Source organism: Hyla sarda, chromosome 2, assembly GCF_029499605.1.
Source record: "Hyla sarda isolate aHylSar1 chromosome 2, aHylSar1.hap1, whole genome shotgun sequence".
Classification (NCBI taxonomy): domain Eukaryota; kingdom Metazoa; phylum Chordata; class Amphibia; order Anura; family Hylidae; genus Hyla; species Hyla sarda.
Genome location: NC_079190.1, coordinates 72801473 through 72829433, shown reverse-complemented (window position 1 = coordinate 72829433; position 27961 = coordinate 72801473). Strand labels below are relative to the sequence as shown.

Here is a 27961-nt window from a genome sequence, read left to right as displayed (position 1 = left end):
GTGGAATCTGAACTCCTGTCTACACACCCGCACTTCGGCGCTACCCGCCCACATAAAGCGCTCACTACTGATCAGAGATACTGCTTTGACGTGGAAAGCTATTCGTAAGGCCTACAACCTTCCTTTTCTGCTGTCTGGACGTCTCAACCTCTGGGGTCACCCAGAGTTTCCTGCGGGCAGGGAAAGCAGTTTATTTGAGCTGTGGCGTCAGAAAGGACTTACTGTAGCAAAACAACTGATGCAGGTGGAGGTACGGAGGTGGCTTTCTCCTGAGGAACTTCTTACATCCTTCTCGCTGCCCCCCCGCCCCCCCCCCCCCCACCTCACTTTCTTCAGGTCTCCCAACTTTTGTCATTTTGTACCTCAAGATTGCGAAATCCTGCCCCGGAGGTTTCCCACTCCTCCTTTGAGGACCTGATAGGCCTGCAACCCAGAAAGATTTCAATCTCCACGCTATATAAATGCTTAAATGATCGCCTCCTAAAGGTGTCTAAACATACCCTATTTGCCAAATGGGAATCCGTTCTTCAGGATTCGGATATCCGTGAATGAATATTGGAAGGTTGGGGTAATGTGAGATCTACGGTCATCAATGAGAGGTGGAAGGAAACCTTTTTTAAACTGATGGCTACTTGGATTTAAACTTCCTGCCACACCGGCGTTCCCCGACAGACTAACCTCATGCCCCAAATGTGGTGTTTTTGGCACAGATTTTTACCATGGTATTTGGGACTGCCCAAAAACGCAAACGTTTTGGGAAGATGTTGGAGGATACATTTCCAGGCATTGGAATGTCCGCATCCCGTTCACACCCCAGGCTCTTCTGTTTCAATCTGTCGACCCCTCTGTTGCGGAGGAGGTAGGGTTGAGGAATGTGCCTAAGTTTATCCACGCAATCCTACTAGTTGCCAAACGGGTCATATTGCGACAATGGATTAAGACGGACATGCCCACCCTGTCGGAGGTCATTGCCGATTTGAAGGATTTCTTAGAGGTTGACAGATTAGACACAGAACGGCATAGAGAGAGCAATGCTAAGAAATTCTTTACCAAATGGCGTACTTTTCTCACAGTGCATTACTCTAGGGAACAAATTGAAGCCATAGTTCTGCCCTTAAGACATACGGAATGGTACTCCCTGGCCTCCCTCAGCAACACCTTGGGTCCTCTTCGGCTGTCGGATGATCCCCCACATTGAAGTCTTCTCGCCCTCTGGGTAATCGTTTCTCTCTTTGCTCTGCAGACTTTATTTTCCAGCCCTCCCTCCCCCCCCCCACCCCCCGTTTCTTTCTGTCTCCTTTTACTCATTGTACTTTTCCCTATGTAACGATGTCCTTATTATGTTTTGAGTTGTACGTATGAGTGTTTGCATGGTATGTACCAGAACAATGTGAGCTGACTGGCTCCTTAAGGTCATCGGATTTTACCTGTTTCTCCTGACTGCGGCCTGAAAGTCTCATCTTACTATACTGTCATTATAGGCTTGGGTAAATTTGCATTTACATGGATACTGCATTGTCCACATACTCTCTATTTACTTGTTTATCTTCCGCCATTCAGTTATGCTGTACTTATAAAATTGTAAAAAGTCAATAAACAAAGTTTAAAAAAATAAAATAAAAAATATCTTAATCCTTTCAGTACTTATGAGCTTCTGAAGTTAAGGTTGTTCTTTTCTGTCTAAGTGCTCTCTGATGACATGTGTCTCGGGAACCGCCCAGTTTAGAAGAGGTTTTCTATGGGGATTTGCTTCTAAACTGGGCGGTTCCCGAGACACGTGTCATCAGAGAGCACTTAGATAGAAAAGAACAACCTTAACTTCAGAAGCTCATAAGTACTTAAAAGGATTAAGATTTTTTAATGGAAGTAATTTACAAATCTGTTTAACTTTCTGGAGCCAGTTGATATATAAAAAAAAGTTTATTCCTGGATAACGCCTTTAAGGTCTGGCTCTTGCATTTCGGAGAGTTTGGGTTATGGGATGCCATCTCTACACTAGGATCTGACAACCTCTGCGCACTGAGGCAGATGACAGCGGTGACTAATGCCAGGGTGAGAGCCGGGCAGACATATTGCTTTGTGCTGTGTTTGCCAATTCACGCTGCGATTATCACATCTGCTGTTTGCGTTTATCATGTCATATATTTCCTCTGTTGCCATCTCACCATTTAGATCTTGGCATTATTTATTAAGCATACAAATGATTTCACTGGAGAAGAATCTGCACTTGACATGAATAACTGCGTTCCAGCCCACTAGTGGCTCTTTGTACTAAAGCTGCACAATGTTCATGTGAAACAACAAGGATTTACAGCCTGGGCGCCCAACGGCTATTATTATTATTTCATTGTTGTGTGCGCACAGAAAAAGATACTGGAAATATACACTTTTCCAACGGTATAAAAAATGATCTCCCCATTCATGTACAGTGATCCCTCAACTTACAATGGTCTCAACATACAATAGTTTCAACATACAATGTTTTTTTCTGGACCATTGTAACTTGAAACCAGACTCAACATACAATGCTACAGACAGTCCAGATCTGTGATACCTGTCACAACTGGAGGAACTGACCAATCAGAATGGGCATTTTACTGGTAAATCACCTGTATTACTGAAGTGCATGCACTGACTGGTGTCTGGTAGCGTCCCCCACAGTACAGGGAGGAACTACAAGTTCTGTACTACTCCTTACCTGTGCCAGGGTTATCTGCTCCTTTAGATACCAAGTAAGGGTGGCTCCATTTGGGACACTGTGTGTACTGTATAGGACCCTGAAGAAGATCCTGTCCTCTACATAAACCATTGTTTCCCAACCAGGGTGCCTCCAGCTGTGGCAAAACTACAACTCCCAGCATGCCCGGACAGCCAACGGCTGTCCGGGCATGCTGGGAGTTGTAGTTTTGCAACAGCTGGAGGCACCCTGGTTGGGAAACCCTGACATAGACAGTGATTACAGCTCCCAGCAGATCTTTCTTACTTTTATATGTAAGGATTTGCTTTATCTATATTAGTTATCAACTTATTTTTCTTTAATCCTCACCTTTTCCTATTTTTGGATGACGTTTTGGTGGCTTCAGAACCAATTACCAGGTTTCCATAGAGCAGTGATCCCCAAACTGTGGCCCTCCAGATGTTCAAAACTACAATTCCCAGCATGCCTGGACAGCCGTTGGCTGTCCAGGCATGCTGGGAGTTGTAGTTTTGCAACATCTGGAGGGCCACAGTTTTAGGACCACTGCCATAGAGTTATGGTCTCAACATACAATGGTTTAAACATTCAATGGTCATCCTGGAACCGATTAAAGGAGTATTCCAGGAAAAAACTTTTTTATATATATCAACTGGCTCCGGAAAGTTAAACAGATTTGTAAATTACTTCTATTAAAAAAATCTTAATCCTTTCAGTACTTTTCTGTCTAAATCCTCTCTGATGACACCTGTCTTGGGAAACGCCCATTTTAGAAGAGGTTTGCTATGGGGATTTACTTCTAAACTGGGCGTTTCCCGAGATAGGTGTCATCAGAGAGGATTTAGACAGAAAAGAACAACCTTAACTTCAGAAGCTCATAAGTACTGAAAGGATTAAGATTTTTTAATAGAAGTAATTTACAAATCTGTTTAACTTTCTGAAGCCGGTTGATATATAAAAAAAAAGTTTTTTCCTGGAATACCCCTTTAATATTGTAACTTGAGGGACCACTGTACACTCATTTTTCCCTATAACATAACCTGTACTCCATATTGCAAACAGATAATACACCTTTGTCCACGCATGGCCTACACCCCCTCCATAGTCCTGGTCTCTTATGAAAAGCCCAGTAGAAAATCTACCAAGGTAAGTCCTGGACTCCCAATTCCATCTTAGGCTGGGTCCACACTACGTTTTGTCCCATACGGGAGCGCATACGGCAGGGGGGAGCTAAAAGCTCGCGCTCCCGTATGTAACCGTATGCGCTCCCGTATGCCATTCACTTCAATGAGCCGACCGGAGTGAAACGTTCGGTCCGGTCGGCTCATTTTTGCGCCGTATGCGCTTTTAGCTTTTACAACCGGACCTAAAACCGTGGTCAACCACGGTTTTAGGTCCGGTTGTAAAAGCGCATACGGCGCAAAAATGAGCCGACCGGACCGAACGTTTCACTCCGGTCGGCTCATTGAAGTGAATGACATACGGGAGCGCATACGGTCACATACGGGAGCGCGAGGTTTTAGCTCCCTCCTGCCGTATGCGCTCCCGTATGGGACAAAACGTAGTGTGAACCCAGCCTTAGCTGGGTTCACCCTACGTTTTTCAACTACGGTTCCCGCATACGTTTTCTATCAAAAACCGTATGGAAAAAAAAAAACGGATGGAACAGTATGGGAAAAAGTAAACCGTATGCGTTTTTAAACAGTATACTGTTTTTATAAGTGCATACAGTTCCGTCAGTTTTTATAGAAAAAAAAACCCATACATTTTTGAAAATTTTGTCCATTTTTAATGGGAGGGGTCTTGGGTGGGGACTTTAGGATTCAAATGCGCATGTGCAAAGTAAAAACGTATACATTTTTCCCGTATGGAACCGTATACATGTGCGTTTCCCATTGACGTCCATGTTAAAAAAAACGTATGCGGTTGCAGTATGGAGACAAAATCATGGTCAACCACAGTTTTGACTCCGGTTTAAAAACCGTACTGCAACCGCATAAATTTTTGTTAACATGGTCGTCAATGGGAAACGCACATGTATACGGTTCCATACAGGAAAAATGTATACGTTTTTACTTTGCACATGCGCATTTGAATCCTAAAGTCCCCACCCAAGACCCCTCCCATTAAAAATGGACAAAATTTTCAAAAACGTATGGGTTTTTTTCTATAAAAACTGACGGAACTGTATGCACTTTTAAAAACAGTATACTGTTTAAAAACGCATACGGTTTACTTTTTCCCATACTGTTCCATACGTTTTTTTCCCATACGGTTTTTGATAGAAAACATATGCAGGAACAGTAGTTGAAAAACGCAGTGTGAACCCAGCCTTATATTAAACGAAGTCTAGTATAAATGTTACACTCCATCAATAAGGCACTACTACTAGGCATTGATTCTGGGTTTAGGGGTCCAGTGAGTGGTCTCACTAGAATGACTGACAGCATTCCCTATATAAAAATACATACAAAGATATCTGTCAGTCATTGATAAGGACCGCCCCCTGGACTCCTACAATGAGCAGGGATTTCAATGAATAAAATAACCCAAAACTATACAAATCAATCTGTCCAGTTCCTCCTACCCCATACCATGATGCTGGCAGATCAGACAGTATGTTTATTGTGACAAGATCAAAATCCAGACAGATAAGTTATAGATTTCTGATTTTTGCTGCAGATTTTTCCACATTTGCAGCCATATGTGAAATCAATATTCAGGAAGAAAGATACAACAATTTACGACACAAGCGTTGGCGAGGCATCTGTCCGTCCTCTGAACTCCCGCTGTGCTGTTTTTTTAGGCTGATAATCTGATTATAGAGAACGCCATTCATATCAATGGAAGATTGCTCTGATGTGTCATCATTCCAGTAATAGAAATCTCTAAGCCGTGCTAAAGGAGTTCGTGTTCGTGTAGAGCCATTCTGCAACTCGTGAACACAGTGATGTCCTAATGGCAGTGGTGCGCTTAGGGGTACAGTACCTAGTAACGGAAACTGGACGGTTTAGGAGAAAACCTCCAGTCCTCTAGGGGGAGCTAACGACTTATGAATTTATAAGGAGCTGGATACATCCAATATGCAGTGACCAACGTTTTGTATTTTGGTGCCAGTAAAACATGTGAATTTTACTTCCCCTGGATACTGTTGGATTGGTCAATATAGGTCTGCTTTAAAGGGATTATCCAGGAATAGAAAAACAGAGCTAATTTCTTTCAAAAACCATTCCCCGTCTGTCTCCAGGTTTGGTGTGGTACTGCAGCTCAGTTCCTTAGATGTAACATAGTTTGTAAGGTTGAAAAAAGACAAGTGAATGGAGCCAAGTTGTAATACCACACACAACCTGGGGACAGACGTGGAGCTGTTTTTGAAAGAAAGCAGCTCTGTTTTTCTATTTCCAGATAACTCCTTTAACATCACAATGCCAGATTGTGCCATCACAGAGTTGGATTGTGAAATGACAATGTCCCATTGGAACATCACAATGCCTTATTAAGACATCCCTATTAACCATTGTGACATCATAATACCAGACTGTGACATCAATGCCCAATGACAACATCACAATGCCAGATTGTAGCATCACAATGTCAGATTGTAACATCACAATTATGACAGGACAATGTCGGATTTTGACATCGCAATGCCCTATTGTGAGATCATTATGCCCCATTGTGACATCATAATGCCACACCAAGACTTCTTTATTAACAGAACATGTACATTACCCCACAATGAGCAACAAGGGGGCTCAGTGCTTAGCAATGTCACCTTGACCAGGGGAACATCTTCATGTAGTTAACATATTTTCTAAGGGGATTCTGGTTTCCTCTGAAGCCAAAAATAAATACGGAGGAAAGACTGTGGGTCCCAATGCAGACAGGTTCGATGTGATAATCCCCGTGTATCACTGTGAAATATGCAAACACTATATAAAGGAATAAAATAAACATTTTATAGCAGGTTCCTTTTTTTTTTTTTTTTTTTTTAAGTATTTAAGTTTCGCAATTTAATTAACAAACACCACCCACGGTGGAACAAGATAAAACATATACAACAGATTCCGTAGGTCTCGGAGACCGGCTCCAGCACAGTGACAGAAATAAAGAGTATGCATAAAATTGCGCCAGTAAAACAGAAGGGCGCATCTGAGACCCAACCGGAGGAAGCCCAACACATACAGACACACTCACACACACATCCCGGTAACCACAACCCCCCCCCCCCAACCCATCCCCATCCAGTAAGAACAGTAGCACACTTAGAAAACCTATTGGGATAGTCTAGCCGGGGGGTCCACCGACTCATCCAGCAGAAGCCAGGGGGTCCATACCTTGTCAAATTTCTTAGGGCACTTACGACTCACATATAGAGCCTGGTATAACGGGACATATTTGTTAACCAAAGTCAACCAATGAGACAGCGGGGGAGGGGAAGTGTCCTTCCAGGTCATTACTACCACTTTACGGGCACAGAACCGCAGGAAGCGAATCAGTAGGCATCTATGCGAACTAGAAACCACCTCAGTAATGACTCCCAGTAGGTATACCACAGGGGTGAGTAAGAAAGGAAAGTCTAGATTGTCAGCCAAAAACCCCATCACCTCCCTCCAGAAGAGAGCAATGAAGGGACACTCCCACACAGCATGCAAAAGGGTACCAATTTCGGAAGAACAGCGGAAACACAGATCAGACGAAGAAACGCCAATGTGTTTCAACTTAGCAGGGGTATAATACATTCTCAAAACATATCTAGATTGGATCAGCATATCTCTACTACTGACTACTGTGGAATAATAAGAGCCTTCAACCTCCTTCCACTGACATTCAGACAAATCCGGGATATCAGTCACCCATTTATGAAACGCTAGTAAGAAAGGGCTAGGCCCCAGTGTCTGGAGAAGAGCACAGGCCTGAGTTAGGCTGGGTTCACATCACGTTTTTCCCCATACGGCAGGGGAGAGCTAAAAACTTGCGCTCCAGTATCCCTGTGTATGCCGTCCCATATGTAATTCATTTCAATGAGCTGGCCGGAGTGAACCGGTTGGCTCATTTTTCCCCATCTGTGGTTTTCTACCGGACCTAAAACTGTAGTCAACCACGGTTTTAGGTCCGGTAGAAAACCGCCAACGGGGAAAAATGAGCCGACCGGTTCACTCCGGCCGGCTCATTGAAATTAATTACATACGGGACCGCATACGCAGGGATATGGGAGCGCAAGTTTTTTTTAACGATGTCATGTGTACCCAGCCTTAGGGGTTTAAAAAGATCCATAGTGCCCAGGAGAAGCTCCACCTCAGAAAACACAGGAGTAAACATCAGGGAGCCAAACTACGCCTGAACCAAATGCCTGAGCTGAAGATACGTATAAAGGGCATTTCCAGGGATGCTATAACGTTCCTTCATGTCCAAGAAGGATAAGAAAACCTGATCCCCCCAAGCAAGAGGATCACAAATTTGACACCATGAGAACCCCAGAAACGGGCCTCCTGTAACCCATGTAGGTGAGGTAAATGTACATTCCCCCCACAAGGGTGCCCTAGGAGATACCAGAGGCTGCGGAAATTCCCTCAACATCACGGACCATACTTTAGCTATAGTTAGAAGGAGGAACCGGCTTCCTTTCCTATTCCCCTTCTGAGCTATAGCTGCATTCCCATCACGTATCCGCCAGTGGTTTACGTTTTCGCAGTGCACAGAGGGATATGGTTCGGCTGATTCATAGCGTACACTTTTGCCTTCTTACATTTCCATGCTTATTTCTCCTGTTAAAAAAAACGTACATGCGATTGTCCTTTTTTGGTTATTTCTTTCAATGGGCGACATATGGAAACTTATAACCAGGGAGGAAACATCTTTCCAGCCATCTGGGTGTTTTGGGGGAAAAAATAAAATAAAAAAAAAATAAAAATAAAAGTGTGTAACAGCTTTTTGGCAAAAATGTGATGTGAACCTAAAGTTAAGATTACATTTCCTTATGATACCATGCACAGGATATGACAGTCATTACTGTATTCTTCTTAGAAGTATATAAATGTAACACCTGTAGCACCGACAGGAAATTGCTGACATCTTGTTATGACAAGTCTTCAGCCGCAGTGAACCAGATCAGCGGCTCCGATGACTACAAGGATCAGAAATACTGGGGGAATTCACTAAAGCTGTCTAATTCGTACATGGTGCAAACTTCAAAACTTCAAGTTTTCAAACGTGCCAGATTTACTACAGTGGATCAGGGTGTTTTATAGATTTGGTGCATCTGCAGACTGTGTAGTCTTAGGCAAACTATGTGTTGGCCTACTTTAAAGGGGTACTCCCGTGGAAAACATTTTTTATTTTATTTTTTATCAACTGGTGGCAGAAAGTTAAATTACTTCTATTAAAAAATCTTAATCCTTCCAGTACTTAGTAGCTGCTGAATGCTACAGAGGAAATTCTTTTTCTTTTTGGAACACAAAGCTCCCTGCTGACATCATGACCACAGTGCTCTCTGCTGACACCTCTGTCCATTTTAAGAACTGTCCAGAGCAAACATATGCTGCTTTGGACAGTTCCTAAAATGGACAGAGATGTCAGCAGAGAGCACTGTGCTCATGATGTCAGCAGAGAGCACTGTGTTCCAAAAAGAAAAGTATATTCAGCAGCTAATAAGTACTGGAAGGATTAATATTTTTTTTAATAGAAGTAATTTACAAATCTGTTTAACTTTCTGGCACCAGTTGATTTAGTTAAAAAAAAAAAAAGTTTTTCCACCGGAGTACCCCTTTAAACCAGAATCATGCTCCAAAATGTTGGCATATAATTCAGTTTATTTAGGGCAGTGGTCTCAAACTGTGGCCCTCCAGATGTTGCAAAACTTCAACTCCCAGCATGCTCAGACAGCCGTCGGCTGTCCGGGCATGCTGGGAGTTGAAGTTTTGCAACATCCAGAGGGCCACAGTTGACACCACTGATTGAGGGCATGCATTTTTTGCCAGGACCACTAAAACTCATAGAAGTACAAGTTATGTAGGCCAGTTTTTCTTTTTTTTTGTGTGCAAAGTACAACAACATTTTTGCAATCTGAAATATTAAATTTGGGCTGTTATCTTTTACTCATGTAGAGGAAATGTTCTCTCAAATGAATAGAGGTCACCATCAGTGAAATTCCGACATGGGCCTCCTATGACATCTGATTTTTCCCCACAGGACACAAGAGTCTGGTGCTTATTAACCATTCCTTCCCATGTCCCATTGGTAAATGGCCCTCATACCTTTATTTGCTGACAATGTGATTCCCTATAGAGAGTGATGTACAGTTTCTTACCAATATAAAAAAGGAATGGGACCAATCAGGACGCCCCCCCCATCTAAGGGCCCATAGCAGCCACATGGTCTGCCGCTATGTTACATACATCATTGGCCACCGTCACTAGATACCACTAAGCATATTGGGGGAGATTTATCAAATCCTGTCCAGAGGAAAAGTTGCCCAGTTGCTTATTGCAACCAATCAGATTGCTTCTTTCATTTTTAACAAGGCCCCTGCAAAATGAAAGAAGCGATCTGATTGGTTGCTATGGGCAACTTCTCCTTTGCACAGGTTTTGATAAATCTCCCGCATTGTGTTAAAAACAGTTACCGTGTTTCTCCGAAAATAGGACCGGGTCTTGTATAAATTTTAGCCCCAAAAAACACACTAGGGCTAATTTTCAGGGTAGGGCTTATGGTATGCACATTGAACAACATGGCGGTTCCACGGTATTTACCCCCCCCCCCTATTATCAACATGTGATATGCCCGAGCTGCGCATATCACATGATGATAATGGGGGGGGGTGTAAATGCCCCCCAACGTCCCTAACCCCCTCCCACCCCCGCCGGTTTATCAGCCCAGCACTGCACCCCACAATCCCCACATCGGGGTACTGATCATTTGTCACCCGCGAGCGCAGCTTCTCTCCCCCCCCCCTGCCAAATAATTATCAGCCGCTGCGCTGCATCTATTCCTGTGCCCGGGCTGCAAATATTAAAAAGCAACCTTTAACTTACCTTCGTCCTCCGTTCCCCCATTGCTAAGGCACCGGCCTCGCTGTCCTCCGCTGTTCTTGCTGCTTCCTGGTGTTGTGACATCTCAGAGCCTTCAGCCTATCACCGGCCGCAGCAATGTCCCGCCTCGGCCGATGATAGGCTGAGACGACTGTCATGTAAGAAGCCGGCCGGCGAGCGAAAACAGCGGAGGACAGCGAGGCCGATTCCTTAGCAACGGGGGAACGGAGGACGAAGGTAAGTTAAAGATTGCTTTTTAATATTTGCAGCCCGGGCATTGTCTAGGTCAGTGGTCTTCAACCTGCAGACCTCCAGATGTTGCAAACATTTTCAACATCTGGAGGTCCGCAGGTTGGAGACCACTGGTCTAGGTCTTATTATCGGGGTAGGGCTTATATTGCAGCCCACCCCGATAATCCGGCTAGGGCCTATTTTCGGGGTGGGTACTATTTTCGGGGAAACACGGTACATATGCAGATATATTTTTATGTGTAAAGTTGTGTATAAAAGAGTTCACTAGCTTCCCATAGCAACCAATCAGATCTCTTCTTTCATTTCTCAGAGGTCTTTTTTAAAATGAAAGAAGCAATCTGATTGGTTGATATGGGCAACTGATCAACTCATCCTCTGCAGGGGTTCTGATAAATCTCCCCTCAGGTGTATACATTGGCATCAGTCCGAAAAGGTTACCGACATAAACTGCTGCGTAGTGACAGTGACCTTGTTTACTTAGATGCCATTGGGCCATGGGTGAGAATTGACTAATGTGTTCCTTTGTATGTTAAAGGGGTACTCCACTGGAAAACATTTTTTTTTATAAATCAACTGCTGCCAGAAAGTTAAACAGATTTGTAAATTATTTTAAAATATTAATCCTTCCAGTACTTATATCCCAGAGGAAGAACTTTTTGAATTTTCTTTCTGTCTGACCACAGTGCTCTCTGCTGACATCTCTGTCCATTTTAGGAACTGTCCAGAGAAGGAGCAGATCCCCATAGCAAACCTCTGGTGAGACAGAAAGGAAATTAAAAAAAGAAAAGAACTTCCTCTGGAACATACAACAGCTGATAAGTACTGGAAGGGTTAATCTTTTTAAACAGAAGTAATTTACAAATCTGGATAAGGAAAAGATAATGTGTAGCTCACTTATGATACAGAGGGGATATAGTGCTTGAGGTTAAAGGTGATACCCCCACCCAAGGGGCCTAATCTAATATAAGGAAAGAATATATATAAAATATATAGAAACCAGTCCTCTAAAAGCACTAGGGGTATAGAAAAAGGCAAATAGAAGAAAGAGAGAATAAGTTAATAGAATGTGGATCCAATTGTTTGAGTGAAAATATAAATGTATTTATTGTATAAAACAATATAGGGTATACAGCCAATCACCTAGCAGGGCCCTTGCAGGTGAAAGGTAATATAATGTTAAAATAATATAGTATTAAAATATTACAGTATTAAAGTATTATAGGTAATTATAGCGGATATTCATTCATCTTTGGCATTTTTGTGCTATTTTATTGCTTTATTATTATTGTTACCATCATTATTTTAATACTATAATATTTTAACATTATATTATCTTTCACCTGCAAGGGCCCTGCTAGGTGATTGGCTGTATATCCTATATTGTTTTATACAATAAATACATTTATATTTTCACTCAAACAATTGGATCCACATTCTATTAACTTATTCTCTCTTTCTTCTATTTGCCTTTTTCTATACCCCTAGTGCTTTAGAGGACTGGTTTCTATATATTTTATATATATATTCTTTCCTTAATTTACAAATCTGCTTAACTTTCTGGCACCAGTTGATTTAAAAAAAAAAAGTTTTCCAGTGAAGTACCCGTTTAATTTCATGTAAAAACTTTGAATAAAAATACTGAAAGTTTAATAAATCAAATGTAGTCAACTAGTGACTACCTTCCTTCCATATTCTGAAAGGTATAGGTTTATTTTGCAGCACTCAAAAGGTGCAGCAGACCAGACTTTCCAGTCCTGCAAAATTTATGTTTATGTTCAATAACCAGACAGAACATCGTGCTCAGTTGACTCGATGAGCCTGCTGGCAGTACGCCGCGGTATACGTTGGCAAACGTTTATGACAGGTTGCTGAGGTATACAGCAAATATATGGAGAAAACGTGATCTGAACATAACCTAAGAGCAATATTTGAAAACTTAATCTTAGATATGCCCCACGGCTCCGATGTTGTAGGCTGAAGAACAGGTTTTACAAGCCCAGGCCTTGGAGCTTGTTCTGGTTCCCTTAAATATTGTGCCCTAGGCATTCATCTACGTCAACTCTTACTCATAGCTTGGAAAACAGAGCTCTCGGCATACCAATAGTCTGAGCTGCGAACTGTGCTATTCTTACTTCCCACAAAGGCTTCCAGTGTATGGCAATCTGGCTTGACTTACTATACAATATGTAGAAAGTGAGTACGTAACTCACCATAAAGAGATTAGCGCACCAAGCAGCATGTCCAGGAGCAGCATGGGCTATCAGTGAGCAGAACATGCTGTCTTACAAGACTGAAGGTTTAGATGGAGAAAAGAGTCTGCAAACTTTTTAAACATTGGTCCTACCCTAGTAGATCCCATATCTACATAGTGCCCATTCAACTGCTCATGCCCAAATTGTGACTATAGCCTGTAGAACCTCTAGGCTTCAGTCAGCCGACTCCGCTTCAACTGCTCGCATGGAGGTCACCGGTCCCAGACATGATGCAGGGAGCTCAGAGGTGACTACCTCCGGCCGGAAGAAGAGCACACAGCGCGAAACCGACGGCAGTCGCCTCGGAGTGCCCTGCATCATGTCAGGAACCGGTGACATCCGTGCAAGTAGTTGAAGCAGATTCAGGCGACTGAAGCCTATAGGCAAGTGCGGGTAACCGTGTTTTTTCTATACTAGTTGTGACATTTATCAATGTGCCTGCAAACCTTTTAAACATTGGTCCCACCCTAGTAGATCCCATACCTATACTGCTCATGCCCAAATTGTGACTACAGCCTGTAGAACAGTGGCCACATTTATCAATGTAATACTTCAAAGGTATAGTGGGACTATTGCTATAAAGTAATCAGGATCACTGGGCTGCAGTACCTCTATCACAGCGGGAAACCGAAGTCCTAAGTGTGCGGGTCTGGCGGAGCTGGGAACCAGAAAGGACTAAGTCACCAATCAGAACTAATATAGAAAAAACACGGTTACCCGCACTCACCTCTAGGCTTCAGTCAGCCGACTCTGCTTCAACTGGTCGCATGGAGGTCACCGGTCCCAGACATGATGCAGGGCACTCAGAGGCAACTGCCGTCGGTTTCGCGTTGCGTGCGCTTCTTCCGGCCGGAGGCCGGAAGAAGCGCACACATCGTGAAACAGACGGCAGTCGTCTCTGAGCGTCCTGCATCGACAGGAACCGGTGACGTCCGTGCGAGCAGTTGAAGCGGAGTTGGCTGACTGAAGCCTAGAGGTGAGTGCGGGTAACCGTGTTTTTTCTATACTAGTTGTGACATTTATCAATGCGCCTATAACCAAAACTGTCTGGTTTTGCCCATAACAACCAATCATTGCTCAGCTTTCATTTTACCAGAGCTCATTAATATGTGAAAGATGATCTGTGATTGGTTGTTATGGGCAAAACCAGACAGTCTTGGTGTAAGGCACATTGAAAAATCTGGACCAATTCCTACTCTTTGGGTAACAGACATTACTAGTTTTACTATAAAGATATTTAGGAGTCAGGAAAAGTCTACAGGTGGTTGGGAACTTCAGGATTCAGCCGGTCAGGAGAAGGAACACCTGGGACGACACTTGAAATCCTGTAAAAAAATGCCTAAGGGCTCCACAGACGTGCCAATTAATAAAATGTCTTTATTGCCAACTGTGCTGGGAACATTTCTATGAGACACTGGGTATCTTCATTAGATAACATTGCAGAACACAATTACTTCCCAAGTGCCAAGCCCTGACAGTATGGACTAATAACAGTACTGTAGCTTCACACTATAGTCCTTCAATGCAAAGATGCAGTTAAAACTTTCCTTTCCTGAAGTATACCATACTCACATCATAGTGTAAGGCCATTGATGAAATATTCCTCTAGAAAAACATGAAACTATTTCATTCCACAACACCAGGCTCCGTTTACACTGAAGTTATTGTCCGTCTGTAGGTTTTCTAGTATTTTTGATGACAAGAAAAGTACTGCCTGCAGAACTACGTTTTTGCGATTCAGTCCCCGACATATGCCACTCATACACTGAGCACATGCCATACATATGCCACTCATACACTGAGCACATGCCATACATATGCCACTCATACACTGAGCACATGTCATACATATGCCACTCATACACTGAGCACATGCCATACATATGCCACTCATACACTGAGCACATGCCATACATATGCCACTCATACACTGAGCACATGCCATACATATGCCACTCATACACTGAGCACATGCCATACATATGCCACTCATACAATGAGCACATGCCATACACATGTCACTCATACACTGAGCACATGCCATACAGATGCCACTCATACAATGAGCACATGCCATACACATGTCACTCATACACTGAGCACATGCCATACATATGCCACTCATACAATGAGCACATACCATACACATGTCACTCATACACTGAGCACATGCCATACATATGCCACTCATACAATGAGCACATGCCATACACATGCCACTCAGACACTGAGCACATGCCATATGTCACTCATACACTGAGCACATGCCATACATATGTCACTCATACACTGAGCACATGCCATACATATGCCACTCATACACTGAGCACATGCCACGCATACACTGAGCACATGCCATACATATGCCACTCATACACTGAGCACATGCCATACATACGTCACTCATACACTGAGCACATGCCATACATATGCCACTCATACAATGAGCACATGCCATACACATGCCACTCATACACTGAGCACATGCCATACACATGCCACTCATACACTGAGCACATGCCATATGTCACTCATACACTGAGCACATGCCATACATATGTCACTCATACACTGAGCACATGCCATACATATGCCACTCATACACTGAGCACATGCCACGCATACACTGAGCACATGCCATACATATGCCACTCATACACTGAGCACATGCCATACATACGTCACTCATACACTGAGCACATGCCATACATACGTCACTCATACACTGAGCACATGCCATACATATGTCATGCATACTCTGAGCATATACAATACATATGTCATTCATAGACTGAGCACATGCCATACATGTCACTCATACACTGAGCACATGCCATACATATACACCTCACACACGGAGCACATGCCAGACATATGTCACTCATACACTGAGCACATGCCATACATATGCCACTCATACACTGAACACATGCCATACATGTCACTCATACACTGAGCACATGCCATACATATACACCTCACACACGGAGCACATGCCAGACATATGTCACTCATACACTGAGCACATGCCATAGATATGCCACTCATACACTGAGCACATGCCATACATATGCCACTCATACACTGAGCACATGCCATACATATGTCACTCATACACTGAGCACATGCCATACATATGCCACTCATACACTGAGCACATGCCATACATATGTCACTAATACACTGAGCAAATGCCATACATATGTCACGCAATCACAGTGAACATGCCATACATATGTCACGCAATCACTGTGAACATGCCATACATATACCATTCATGGTCACACTACACAGTCATCACTTACATGGTGTTTCTTGTTCCTGAATAATTGGTAAAATGACGTAGTGCTGAGCTTTGTAAACCCTTGTGAGAGACTAGCTGAATATGTATAAATAACATACAGCTAACATTTAGAATTATAGGGATTTTTTTTAAATAACATTGTCCCCTAACATGTTAACAAGTATGTCTAGCTCATAAAGTCATGGCATATCACTAGGTGACTAGGATATGCCATTAGTTTATGCCATTAGTTTATGATCATGGGGGTCTGACCTGTAGGACTCTCACCAAACAGTGTAGGGGACACAGCATTACATCCACCCATTCTCATGATGGGAGGGATTTCCAAGGGCATATCCTAGAGACACATCATCACTTTATGACATGGGATGAACCCTTTTATAAAGAATAAGAATCAGTGTTAACTATTTATATGCCACTTTTGTCCTCTTAAATGGAGTTCAGAAGTGCTGCTCGTGTGCACAAATTTGTGCCAGCCCTTCACTTACCCAGTGACACACAGATCTCAGCAGCAGTGAAAAGATCCAGACAACTGCTTCTTGCCCTGCACTAGCCAATGATAAGCTACTGCCAAGACATAAAACTCAATTTGGGTTCTTAAACTCCACTGGATTTAAAAAAAATTTTTTATCAACTGGTGCCAGAAAGTTAAACAGATTTGTAAATATTTGATAAATGCTTCTATGATCCACAGAAAGTTATTTTCTTTTTGAATTTCCTTTCTGCCTGACCACAGTGCTCTCTGCTGACACCTCTGTCCATTTTAGGAACTGTCCAGAGTAGGAGCAAATCCCCATAGAAAACCTCTCCTGCTCTGGACAGTTCCTGACATGGACAGAGGTGTCAGCAAAGAGCACAATGGTCAGACAGAACGGAAATTCAAAAAGTAAAGAACTTCCTGTGGATCATAACAGCAGCTGATACGTACTGGAATGATTAAGACAGAAGTAATTTACAAATCTGTTCTGGCACCAGTTGATTTGAATTTTTTTTTTCCAGTGGAGTACCGCTTTAAAGTAGAAAAAGCATTAAGGATTGTGTCTGAAAGCCTAAAGCATAACTGACTTTTGGTCAAAGAGAATGTTTCATGTAGACAACCCCTTTCTATATGTTCTATTACAGCATATGGACATCTTAGAAGCCACTTGACATGTATCTTTAAATTGTACCTGTCATTAGCAAAACTTTTAATATCATGTAGATAATACCATTTTATGTATATTTGTAGGATACATTGGTTTAAAATATTTTGGGTGAAAAAAAAAATGCTGTCCCTGCAGCTATTGCCCGTGTGTCTCTGTGAGGAGACCAAATACAGGAAGTGTGGGTGGACAAGCACTTCCTGTATGTGGTCCCCTCACATTTGTTAACCTATGTTTATTGGAAATCTATAAATATAATGTTATTTTCTACATTATATAAAAAGTTTTTGCTAATGACAGGTACACTTTAAAAAGGCAGAACCTAAGGCTGCAATTCAAGTAGCTTCCACTCATCCTGGTAGTACACCCACAGACATTTATCTGAAAAGCTGCCATGTAACACATTTCCTCTACAGAGGTCACCTATCTGGTTGCAGTTTTCCACAGCAAAATCAGCTGTATACTGGGAGTTTGGGGACAGGAGACAACCCCTTAAAGGCAGTCCTGAACAAATCTAGTAGATATGAAGAGCAAAATTCGACCCATAGGTCAGGCGCTGTTCCAATTTCCAAGGTAAAATAAATGTAGCCAAAGCAATATGGCGGTTAAAGTGCCAGCAGGCACTATATTTATTTGAGTAAGAATGAGTGACGCGTTTCGGAGGTGGAACCCTCCTTCCTCAGATTGCCAATCTGAGGAAGGAGGGTTCCACCTCCGAAACACGTCATTGGTTCTTATTCAAATAAATATATGGCACTGCTGGCACTTTAACCGTCATATTGCTTTGGCTACATTTATTTTACCTTGGAAATTGGAACAGCGTCTGACGTATGGGTCGAATTTTGCTCTTCATATCTACTTCACTGAACAGGATCGGGTTCCCCATTCCTGTGACACAATAGGCTTCGCAGTTCATTCCGACCAAGCTCCTGACTGTACCCCTATCTAGAGGCGATAAGCGCAATTTATCCACTACAAGGTGAGCAGCCAACCATAAGGCTGGTGCCCTGGCCTAACCCTCTTCCACCCTGTGTCTTGGGTAATACACGAGGCACAGTCCCTCTTTTTTCTCTTTTATCATAGATACTGGACAAATCTAAGCCAGGTCTATGAGCCCACAATGAAATGTTGCTAAGGCTGGGTTCACATTATGTTTTCTCCCATACGGGAGTGCATACGGCAGGGGGGAGCTTAGCTCCCCCCTGCCGTATGTGCTCCAGTATGGGAGGAAACGTGATGTGAACCAGCCCTAACAGAGACTAAGGTGTTTTTCTTGCCCATGAGGACTCAACCACTGAATGCTGTTAGTCTGGACATTCCGTTAGTCTGGACATTCCCATCACATCCGTATCTGTCTCCCCACTACTGAACAATTTCAGTGCCTTTGGCCCTTTTGGCTCACCATGGAGTTGGCAGCTTAGCAGTTCTGCTGACATAACACAACCCTGGAATTTGAGAGCACTAAGCAGTATTAAATGCAGTATTAAATTCAAGTTTCTAAGCAATAGATAATACGATTTACCAGATTTTCCTATACATAAGCTTAGCAAAACTTCTTATAAGAACCCATAATACAAGTTACAAACATTTGTCTTTATATTCTGCTGAGTATTGAATTCTCCATAGTCCGACGTTCTTCTATTACTCATTGATCCTATTTTAAGGCAAACACCTTCTTCATTTCTGTACTAAGTGGAAACAACTAGTTCCTCTATATATTCTTGAAATCCCTTACTATACGATTCCTCTATTTGAAATGTGCTCTTTTTAGAATCCACCTCTCCCCTCCCTATCATAGTGGTTGAGTAGTTCTCCTACCCCAGAAACAGGCACAAGTCTCTGAGTCTGCTCATGGATAAGAGCACCTAGAGACTTCTGAAAACAAGTGGGACTTGTGAGGCGGACAAGGGGGGGACATTTTAAAGGAAACACAAGACTCTTCCAAGTAAGGAGTTCTAAATAGAATGCACCTGGGGAAACTCCTCAACAAGTGCGGCATGGAGATCCATTCATTATAGGAAGCTCAGCCGGACTGTGATATGACTTCATGGTGCCTGGACATAGATCAACTGTCCAGATCAATGCTCTACTAAGTTCTGGTGAATAAGGGAGTGTTGACACATGTATGAACTCTGTATAACCTTAAAGGGGGACTCCAGAGGAAACAATTCAAACCAACGGGTGCCAAAAAGTTATACAGATTTGTAAACTTCTTCTATTAAAAAAAATCTTAAAGAGGAACTCCGGTGGAAAAAAAATGTTTTCAAATCAACTGGTGCCATAAAGTTAAACAGATTTGTAAATTACTTCTAATAAAAAATCTGGATCCTTCTAGTATTCATCAGCTGTTTTATACTACAGATATGCTTCAGATAAACTTGTAAAGTTCTTTCCAGTCTGACCACAGTGCTCTCTGCTGACACCTCTGTCCATGTCAGGAACTGTCCAGAGCAGGAGAGGTTTTCTATGAGGATTTGCTTCTAATCTGGACAGTTCCTGACACAGACAGAGGTGTCAGCAGAGAGCCCTGTGGTCAGACTGGAAAGAAATTCACAAATTTCTCTGTAGTATACAGCAGCTGATAAGTACTGGAAGGATTAAGATTTTGAAATAGAAGTAATTTACAAATCTGTATAACTTTCTGGCACCAGTTAATATGAAAACATTTGTTTTCCCCTTGTTTAACCGGAGTTCCCCTTTAATCTTTCCATTACTTATCAGCTACTGTATACTACAGAGGAAGTTGTGTAGTCCTTTCCAGTCTGACCACAGTGCTCTCTGCTGACACCTCTGTCTGTGTCAGGAACTGTCCAGAGCAGGAACAAATCCCCATAGCAAACCTATCCTGCTTCGGACAGTTCCTGATATGGACAGAGGTGTCAACAGAAAGCAATGCGGTCAGACTGGAAAGAACTACACAACTTCCTCTGGAGCATACAGCAGCTGATAGTACTGGAAGGATAAATATTTTTTTTTTTTTAAATAAGTATGATTTCCTGGCACCAGTTGATAAAAAAATGTTTTTTCCCTCTGGAGTAACACTTGAAGTTGTATATCAGGGTCTTGTATGTCTCAGGCATTGCACGGTTCATGCAGCCCAAAAACATAAATGTAACATCATTTTATTTAGTGGGGGTTCACACTGTATAAAATGTTGCGACATTTTATTTTTTGTGCGTTTCCCGAGCTCACCAGGCGCCAAGCTTAACATTTTGCACATGCACAACCTGATGACTGACTGGAGATGGTACGCCACAAAACGTAGTACATACAACGGTCGTTCCGAAGCCTTCCCTGGAGGAGTCGTCATCACCTCACCAGCTGGTATACAAGAGACAGCAGGCTGCTCGCTATATAACCCGCCCTGCTGATGTATATGAATGGCTGCACACATACTTTTATACACTGAATACGATCATTTCCAGTAACTTCTTTTGATCATCATAGCGTGTAAATGCCCGGCTGCATTCCTGTACACAGAGGTATGTGCAGAGCATTATATCATAGTGCGCTACATTCCTATACAGAGCATTGCACTCTGTACATTGCTATACACATGGGGGCATGTGCAGAGCATTGCACCCTAGTGTCTGTACATTCCTATACAGTGATCCCTCAACTTACAATGGCCTCAACATACAATAGTTTCAACATACAATGGTCTTTTCTGGACCATTGTAAGTTGAAACCAGACTCAACATACAATGCTATGGAGAGTCCAGATCTGTGAAACGTGTCAATGGCTGAAAGAACCGACTAATCAGAATGGGCATTCAATGGTAAAACCCCTGTATTACTGAAGCGTATGCACTGACTGATGTCTAGTAGCGCCCCCTACAGTACAGGAAGGTATTACATGTTCTGTACACTTTACCTGTACCAGGGTTAGCTGCTCCTTTGGACACCAGGTGAGGTCGGCTCCATGTTACTTTTTTAGGACACTGTGTACTGTACAGGACCCCGAAGAAGCTCCTGTCCTCTACATAGACCAGTGTTTCCCAAGCAGGGTGCCCCCAGCTGTTGCAAAACTACAACTCCCAGCATGCCCGGACAGCCGAAGGCTGTCCGGGCATGCTGGGAGTTGTAGTTTTGCAACAGCTAGGGGCTCCATGCTTGGGAAACACTTACACAGACAGTGATTTACAGCTCCCAGCAGATCTTTCTTACTTTTATATGTAAGGATTTTCTTTATCTATATTAGTTATCTACTTATTTTTCTTTAATTCTCACTTTTTCCTAATTTTTTGGGATGACAATTTTGGTGCCTTTAGAACCAATTACCAGGTTTCCATAGAGTTCTGGTCTCAACATACAATGGTTTCAACATACAATGGTCGTCCTGGAACCAATTAATATTGTAACTTGAGGGACCACTGTATAAGTAGGGGCTGCAGGGAATTGCACCCTAATGTCTGTACATTCCTATATGAGGGTGCACAGAATTGCCCTCTAGTGTCTGCTAATTTCCATGTTAGCGGAACAGGCAAGACTGGACACACATGTTGCGGGAGTGGGCGGGATTATGCGCACACGAAGCGGGAGTGGAACAAACACCTTGCGGGAGAAGAAATTCATTGGGAGTGGGATTTAAAAGAAAAAAAAACTGTCCTGCGCAGGGCAATATTACACAGTATTATAACTTGTCATTATGGGGTCGAAGGCTGAAGGGGAAAAAATCTGGATCAGATTTGCTTCAATGATACTACTTTGATGCAATGTCGTGTCAGCCATGGGGTCACATGACCACAAAAATTTATGAAATTTCACCTTATTGGCTCCATATAACTCTATGGGTGATTTGGAACCAGTTGAGTGCGCTCAGCACTAGACCCTGGCGATCTGACGTTTAGCACCTATTCTATGGAACAGTGATAGAAAGGGCATTTTTAGGCATAAGAAGTGAGATTGCAACAGGGCAAAGTCAGTATGTTACAAAAATACTAAATATTTTACATGTAATGATAAATATATCAACTTTAAAAGGTAACTACCTGGCACATGGATAAGAAAGAATATGGCCGCCATTTATCATTGTGTTTACTCTTTTTTTTTCGTCTATATTTGGCGTTATTTTGGCGAGAGCGTCCTTTTTTTTTTTTTTGCACCTGTTGAGTTGTTATCCACTGATTTTGGCAATACACATGATATGGACAGGTTTTATGAACTGCGCCTTTTTGTGAAAAAGGTGCAAAAAAGGCGCAAACCCCCTGAAAAGTCTCTAAACTACACCAGCCCAGACTTAGCTTTTTGGTGCATGTGAAGAGTTAAATTTCAGAAAGTGTGTACACTTTGGTGCTCCTACACATTACCAGTACACAAAAAAAAAAGGAGGTGTAGAAAAAAGTTTTGCTTACCCCTACAATGATGAATGCCCCCCCTATGTTCCTATGAATCCGAAATGACTCTCCGGACCAAGTTCGGAAGCCAATAACCTAACGTATGTGTCTGAGATAGGGGGTGATGATATTCTCTGTACGGAGCTGCAGAATACATTGGTGCTGTATAAGCAACAGGATCAGAATGGAATGTATTCTATACAATGCAAGGTATACAACCTAGGTGTCCAACCTGTGGCCCTCCAGCTGTTGAAAAACTACAACTCCCAGCATGTATCCAAAATTACTGTCTGGACAAAGTTTGTTGGAAGCCAATAACCTAACGTATGTGTCTGAGATAGGGGGTGATGATATTCTCTGTACAGGGCTGCAGAATATGTTGGTGCTCTATAAGCAACAGGATCAGAATGGAATGTATTCTATACAATGCAAGGTATAGAACCTAGGTGTCTAACCTGCGACCCTCCAGCTGTTGCAAAACTACAATGCATGCTGGGAGTTGTAATTTTGCAGTAATTGGAACAGGGACGTGCCCAGACATTTGGGGGGGGGGGGGGGGGGGGGGGGGGGGAGCAGGGGCTCAGGTAGAAAAAAAAGGGCACTTAGAATTATGCAAAATGTTAATAAAATGTTTGTAAAAACCTTACATATGTTAACACAACACGATTTCTGAGATAAGGGACCTCTGGCAATCATGTCAGCTAAATGAGACCCGTATCCCCCCATGGAGGTCCCAATCAATGAGGGAATTTTAGGGTAGGTGTATTTAAAGGGGTTATCCAGGAAAAAACTTTATTTTATATATCAACTGGCTCCAGAAAGTTAAACAGATTTGTAAATTATAAATATAGAATATATTTATAGATACCAGTCCTCAAAAGTACTGCAGGTACAGAGTGAAATAGAGGGATAATAGCGAAGAATAAACAGATAAAGAGATAGAACAATAGTAAAATGAATGCAAAATTTATTTATATCAAATGATGTATGTCGTCACCTTTAGCTTGCCACAGCCTAAACGCTATTGCACAAAGACTATTACTATTGCCATAATTTGATTAATTTGACATACTATCATTTTGAACTGCTGGATGCCCTTTAATTGGAGACCACTGCAGCCCGCGCGCACATAGTGCCGCGTTCACACACGTGGAACGCTCTCTGCAAATCCATCCTCACAGCCCCGGTTTACCTACGTGAGTCCCGGACATCTTATCCACAGGCCGGACGCCTGCCGTGCCAGCCCGGGACCCACGAACCACCGGAGAACCACTCACCCATCACACAGACGGGCTCACACAAGACGGAGCCGTCCCCAGCACAGGACGCAGTCGTGACAGCCGAAGCAGTGGGTGAGTGGTACTGTGCACCGTAGATCATTACTAGCGATACACCAACAGTACGCTTCTAATCGGCACTATATCACCAACGAACTGTACCTATGAACTGCATCCACTTAATATAATTCTACGAACTGTATCATACGGATTCTATTCAAATGGACTAAGTGCAATAGCGACTGTGAATATTTCCATACATAGCTTATCCATTCAAGCGCTATTTTATAAATTTTATTATACCTTTACATTTTTTATTCATTATTATTAATATATACTATCCATATTTTTGTTATTAATTAATATTGCCGTTCACCCCACGCAAGGGCCCTGCTAAAGGTGACGACATACATCATTTGATATAAATAAATTTTGCATTCATTTTACTATTGTTCTATCTCTTTATCTGTTTATTCTTCGCTATTATCCCTCTATTTCACTCTGTACCTGCAGTACTTTTGAGGACTGGTATCTATAAATATATTCTATATTTATAACACACACATCACATAGTTATAGGCCTTTTGGGTGAAGGCAACACTGTTAACCTCAAGTACTATCTCTATCCTAGGTGAGTTACACACATTACATATTCTATAGATTTGTAAATTACTTCTATTAAAAAAATCTTTCAGTACTTATGAGCTTCTGAAGTTAAGGTTGTTCTTTTCTGTCCAAGTTCTCTCTGATGACACGGTGTCTCGGGAAACGCCCAGTTTAGAAGAGGTTTGCTATGGGGATTTGCTTCTAAACTGGGCGTTTCCCGAGACACGTGTCATCAGAGAGGACTTAGACAGAAAAGAACAACCTTAACTTCAGAAGCTGATAAGTACTTTTTTAATAGAAGTAATTTACAAATCTGTTTAACTTTCTGGAGCCAGTTGATGTATATATATATATATATATATATATATATATATAAAAAGTTTTTTCCCTGGAATACCCCTTTTGAGTCTGTGTGTACATGTCCTTGAATTGGAAGGTCACAGGTTGGACACCTAGTGTATAGAAGATACAGGCAACAAGCACCGGTCATAAAAAACAAGTCATTCTCAGAAAAGAATGCATCCTATACAATGCAAGCTATAAAACCTAGGTGTTCAACCTGCGGCCCTCCAGCTGTTGCAAAACTACAACTCCCAGCATGCCCGGACAGCCAACGGCTGTCCGGGCATGCTGGGAGTTGTAGTTTTGCTAAATTGAAAGCCCGCAGGTTGGATACAGGTACAAGCACCAGTCAGGAAAAACTAGTCACCGTCACTGTAGAATGCTTCCTGTATTCCCCAGCTATGTAAAATACTTGAGAAAACTGGTTGCATAACACACTACCATTAATGTCAGATTGTATACACAAAGGAAAAAACTTCCTAGTGACCGCACTATATAACTACACTGCTCAAAAAGATAAAGGGAACACTTAAACAACACAATGTAACTCCAAGTCAATGACACTTCTGTGAAATCACACTGTCCACTCAGGAAGCAACACTGATTGACAATCAATTTCACATGGAACAGACAACAGGTGGAAATTATAGGCAATTAGCAAGACACCCCCCCCCCCCCCCAATAAAGGAGTGGTTCTGCAGGTGGTGACCACAGGCCACTTCTCAGTTTCTATGCTTCCTGGCTGATGTTTTGGTCACTTTTGAATGGCGGTGGTGCTTTCACTCTAGTGGTAGCATGAACAGACGGTCAGAAACAGACTCCATGAGGGTGGTATGAGGGCCCGATGTCCACAGGTGGGGGTTGTGCTTACAGCCCAACACGCCCAGCAGGATGTTTGGCATTCGCCACTGGCGCCCTGCAAGCTTCACAGATGAAAGCAGGTTCACACTGAGCACATGTGACAGACGTGACAGAGTCTGGAGATGCCTTGGAGAACGTTTTGCTGCCTGCAACATCCTCCAGCATCACCGGTTTGGTGGTGGGTCAGTAATGGTGTGGGGTGGCATTTCTTTGGGGGGCTGCACAGCCCTCCATGTGCTCAGAGGTAGCCTGACTGCCATTAGGTACCGAGATGAGATCCTCAGACCCCTTGTGAGACCATATGCTGGTGCAGTTGGCCCTGGGTTCCTCCTAATGCAAGACAATGCTAGACCTTGTGTGGCTTGAGTGTGTCAGCAGTTCCTGCAAGAGGAAGGCATTGATGCTATGGACTGGCCCGCCTGTCCCCCAGACCTGAATCCGATTGAGCACATCTGGGACATCATGTCTCGCTCCATCCACCAACGCCACGTTGCACCACAGACTGTCCAGGAGTTGGTGGATGCTTTAGTCCAGGTCGGGGAGGACATCCCTCAGGAGACCACCTCATCAGGACTATGCCCAGGCATTGTAGGGAGGTCATATGGGCACGTGGAGGCCACACACACTACTGAGCCTCATTTTGACTTGTTTTAAAGGACATTACATCAAAGTTGGATCAGCCTGCAGTGTGGTTTTCCACTTTGATTTTGAGTGTGAATTTTGTTGTCAGCACATTCAACTATGTAAAGATGAAAGTATTTCATACAATTAATTAATTCATTCAGATTCTGAGTACACAGAGTACACAGTCGGCTTATACTCTATACCCGGTATATCATTACTCACTGAGAAACCTGCGAGACAGTGCTGTCAGAGAAACACCTTATCCAAAGCTGATAAGAGAAGGATCACATATCCCCAGTCTGGTCTCTCTCCTGGTCCCTGCAAGGAGTAGTTGGCATCCCCAGGACTCTCGGCACCTAATCGATGGCTTTTGCTGCAGTAAATTTCCACTCTACATCCCAGTGCTCACACTCTCTCTTGTTCCATCTGATATAGGCGGTACAGCTTCTGGCTGAACCAGCTCTCTCTCTGCTGAACTTAGCTGTTCATCTCAGGAATGTGTGTAAGACAAAAGACAAAATAAAGCTTTTGCCAAGAGAATCTTCTGAGGTTAAAGTCCCCATAAGCAGCAGAGCGCGCTCCAGAAGTGATCCGCCTTGCTGGCTGCGGTTTGTTGCCTCTCCTGGGACTAAATACCTTACATTCTGAAGCCATTATACAAGGAAGGAAGAGCAAAACCTGGACATGACACCCCCCCCCCCCCCCCTTTCAGCATTTCTTTGACAGGTTGGTTATGAAATTTAAAGACACTAAAAAGATGTAATGTTATACGTCTGGCTACAAACAGTAACGGGAGTCAAAACCTATAACGGCCTCTGTCAGAATCAAAAACTTTTTATATGTTGTACATCTTGGCAAAACATTAACCTTTGTATTATACTTCATAGGATAATTGTATTTCCTTTTTACAGAGATCATGGTTTATTAAAAAAAAAAGACCACTTAGGTCCCCATACCATCCAGAACATAATCCTGTCTGGCTTCAGCATCATCTTTGTCCAAGCTAAAGCACAGGCTAGGACAAAAGTCCAGTAAAGGCGGGTGGGACCATCACTCATCTGTGCTCACTCCTGTCCTTTCAGACTGCAGCAGGGAGTAACAGAGCAGCCTGCAGTGTTTGGATGAAGAGACCCAACACAGCAGATTCGGGGGAAGTGAGTGCATGGTGAGCGAGGGTGGGCTCAGTGCTTGCCTTGGACACGCCCCTCCCTGAGCAGTGGATGTCAGAATGCCTGAGCAG

The 27961-nt window shown here is 42.9% G+C and overlaps 1 protein-coding gene across 5 annotated transcripts in view; it reads right to left on the bottom strand.

Moving 5' to 3' along the window:
• The window catches only part of CAB39L (calcium binding protein 39 like), a 117351-nt gene that overhangs the window by 48676 nt on the left and 40714 nt on the right, over positions 1-27961 (bottom strand). The window contains exon 1 of one of the 5 annotated variants that reach the window (XM_056562067.1): positions 26944-27083. The exons of the other annotated variants lie outside the window; for them this stretch is intronic. The gene's annotated coding sequence lies outside the window, so the exon portion shown is untranslated. Of the gene's footprint in view, positions 1-26943; positions 27084-27961 lie in introns of those variants that run through there. 5 annotated transcript variants of the gene reach the window in all.